Source organism: Frankliniella occidentalis, unplaced genomic scaffold (genome assembly GCF_000697945.3).
Source record: "Frankliniella occidentalis isolate FOCC.00 unplaced genomic scaffold, Focc_3.1 Scaffold96, whole genome shotgun sequence".
NCBI lineage: Eukaryota > Metazoa > Arthropoda > Insecta > Thysanoptera > Thripidae > Frankliniella > Frankliniella occidentalis.
This window is the reverse complement of record NW_026267225.1, coordinates 719149-722802: the sequence shown is the minus strand read 5'-3', so window position 1 is coordinate 722802 and position 3654 is coordinate 719149. Positions and strand designations below refer to the sequence as shown.

The 3654-nt window shown below is 46.8% G+C and overlaps 1 protein-coding gene across 3 annotated transcripts in view; it reads right to left on the bottom strand.

The window, feature by feature from the left end:
* Positions 1-3654, bottom strand: part of LOC113211075 (gustatory and odorant receptor 21a-like) — a 60604-nt gene that overhangs the window by 2668 nt on the left and 54282 nt on the right. The window lies entirely within an intron of this gene.

Genomic DNA, 3654 nt, shown 5'->3' with positions numbered 1-3654 from the left:
TATCTGTTTCGCTGCCCCGAAAGACTAGCCTATCTGTTTTTCGGCGCTTTCTGCAGCGCTGTCTTCTCTTTATTGTGAGTTTGCCAATATTAACAGTAGGAAAAAAAAAATACTGCTGCGTGTTCCTTGAATATCAAGGTACAAATGGCAATTTTTATTTTATTTCTACCGTTACTATTAGAAAACCCACAATGAAGAGAAGGCAGCGCTGCAGAGAGCGCCGAAAAACAGATAGGCTAGTCCTTCGGGGCAGCGAAACAGATAGGCTAGTCTTTTGGGGCAGCAAAACAGATAGGATAGTCTTTCGGGGCAGCGAAACAGATAGGATATTGTTGCACGGACGCGTCGAGTCTGTCGCTGGAAACTATTAGCGTACGGCGTTGCCACATCGTTTGGATAAAAGGTCTATTCCAGCCACACTAAAGTATCGCTAACGACGTGAAAACCGATATCGTTTGAGACATTTCTCACTGCCCGACCCAACTTGTTATGTAGGCGTTAAGTTCATCGAGCCGAGTCAAGCGTGACCTCTGCTGAGGTCGGTAAGAGTTCACTGTTAGTCGCCGCCCGAGTCCGCTTCCGTCGCGGTGGGTCTAACTACGCGACGTTTAGGGTTCACCTCGTAGTACGTGGGTATTCGTGAGGAAGGGGAGGGGGGAGGGTTGTTCAAAATTCTGCAGCGACATGTTCCCTTCTATTTTACATCTTTTTGATGCATTCCGCTGAATGTGTGTAATTTTGTATTTGACGTTCTGCGTCTGCGTGTCGAAACAAAAACAGGAAAATTAAATATACGACTAATTAATGTGGAATGTTCGCAGGTACGCAAGCCCATTCCCTGTATCATGTGTTCAACTCACGCTGATAAATAAAGTGTTCAACCGGCGGAACATGCGTGTTTGACAGGATATTCGAATACTATAAAGTGTTTAACTGTTAAGTTGAATACTTAAGGGGAGGCTACATTGGAACTGACATCACCATGAATTGAAGGTCATAGTATTTTTACATTTGTGGTTTATTTCGGACTTTTTAAAAGTTCAAAAATACTGAAAAATTATGGCTTATTTATTAATTTTTAAAATAGAAATCAAATGAAATGCGTGATTATGCTCAAAAGTAAGTGTAGGGGGCACTTTAAAGCATGGGTCCGTAACGGGACGGCTTTTTGCGTTGTGGTAATGCGTTACCGCGTTCAGGTGAAGTACCGGACCGCTGTAACTCAAACAGGTCTATTCTGTTACTCATAAGGTAACGAATTGGAAAGTTCCACGTGACGTAACGATACTCCCACTTGTAACTGCGTGCGGTACATGATTGCAAATGGTCGCTACACAGTAACGTTACTGTACCGTTTATATTCACATAAAAGTACGTTTTGTCTGCACTTGTGTCGTTCCATAAAAAGAACGTTTCATATGCTTTGGTTCTAGACAGCGGTTACCTTTCCGTACCGTTTCAGTAACACGTCGGTTTGCATGCCGTTACAAACCAGACCATCACATCGAAATGTAACGTTTCAATAAGGTGTTTTATACCAAAAAAAATCGAAAGGAGGGGGGGGGGGGCAGAAAATGATTCTGAAGCCACATTTCGCTAGAGGTCCTGACAACTTATCTTGACCGAAGAGGCCTCCGAGCTCGGGTAGGACTGCACTTCTGGCGCGGTCAAGATAAGTTGTCAGGACCTCTAACCAGTGTAAATAGTAATGGTTCATTGTTGCGAGTCCACATCGCCGGGAGTCTGGCTCTTGGTCCGGCGCGAGCCAGACCGCCAGCAGCGCCCAGCCCAATGCTCACAGCCAGAGGTAGGTCGCAGGGCAAGGGGTGCGGGGAACGGAGGAACATGCAGATCCGGTAAACAAACCAGAGACGACAGTCAAGCGCAGCTTAGAAGGTCCGTATGGAAATCAAACGAGATGGCTATGGCTGCAGCAGACACGGGAGATAGACAACTCGCTCAAGTCGCCCCATGGCACAAGTCGCCCCAAGGCTAACTCGCCCCGATTTTGGGGCTGGGGCGAGTAGTAGACTTGTGCCATCTCGCCCCAGTAAAATATTTTTTCCAATTTTTATTCCATTTGAATATTGCTGGGCATTGTTAAGCGTCCCTCTCCTTCAAAGCCGAAGTCTTCTCTGGCCTCGTCTCTGGCCCAAATAGAAGTTCGAATCCACAGAATTGTGGACCGTACCAAGAAAATTGTCCCACTGAATTAACGCAGAATTCCTTAGTTCAATGGAAATTTAACAAATGGAAAATATGATATAATTTTTCCGCAAATTTAAGCGATTTTCCATTACCTAATGGGATATTTTCCCTAGAACCAAGAGAAAATTTTTATAATATTTTCTCCCCATTGAATCAACCGAACCCTTTTCTGGGTGGGCTGTGTAGAACACAGAGGACGACGACGTAGTCACATGCTTAAGAGCCATCGGCCACAACTTGGGCTGATTCTTTTAATGTAATTAAATATATAGAAGTTCACATTCATTGTAAAAAACTGATTTCAACTGGGGCGACTTTAGCGTTGGGGCGACATGTGTACGGGGCGACTTTATACCGGGGCAAGTTAGACTGGGGCGAGTTGTCCTAGATCCGCATACACGTCGTCGTTATCATTCCGCTCGAGTTCAGACACGGATCCGCCGCCACAAAAGAAAAGAAAAGCTGACCATCCCATACAGAGTTATTTTGAGCCCATCGGCGTAAAGGATTGTCATGGCAAGGTCCCGGACTGCAGTAACAAAACTGTCAATGTATCTGAGGGGAGGGAGGGGGTCTCTGCCCGCGTGACGGTCCTATCCTAAAAGCATTAGAAGGTTAGGTTAGCCGCGTGACGTGGGGGAGGGGGGGAGTCAAAACCACCCGAAATTTGCGTGACGTAATTTGTGAACGGCCCCTAAGTACACAATATTACTCTAAACGATTGTCCTTGATGAACGAGCCAGCGCCCGACGATATGCTCGGCTGCCCAAACGAGTGCAGCTAAACGTGTTCGTTGTTTACACATTGGTGCAGCCCTGTTCTGTGTTATGTTTGCCCGTGTCCGAGCAGCCCGTCAGCGTGCATCGCGAGCTGTCCATTCCCCTCCCCGTTCGCGTCCGGCGCGTCAGGTCTGTGTTCCGTAAGTTGGCGCACCTCGCGCACCTTACGCTCGAGCACCTCGTCATCGTCGTTTCGCTACAGCTACCTGCCCATTCCGTTGCCCCCGTATGCGTCGCACCGTGTCCATCTCGTCCGTATCTTCGGCGCTGAAGAGTCTCGCTTTTGCCTGCATTTTTGTTGTTCTCTAACCTCACGGTTGTCGGTTATTTGAAATACATTTTCACGACTTTTGGTACTATATGTGCTCTTCTTTATTCAGAACCGGGACACTGGTACTTTGGAGAAGCATCTTCTACGTAGCCATAAGGACAAAGAGATTACCTCGCTGAAAAGTGCAAATGGACCGCAGACCGTCAAGGAAAAAATAAGGGAACAATCAGGTGCCTACTTTACAAGTCAAAATGAAATAAGCCCACGCCAAATAAAACTTGCCTGTGTTCGTTTGGTGGCTGTGCACGGGCGACCATTTGAACGACGAGACTTTGTAGGGCATAGTCAGACCTCTGATTGCAGCAATGCCTTCAAACTAGAGGTAATTCCCCCCCC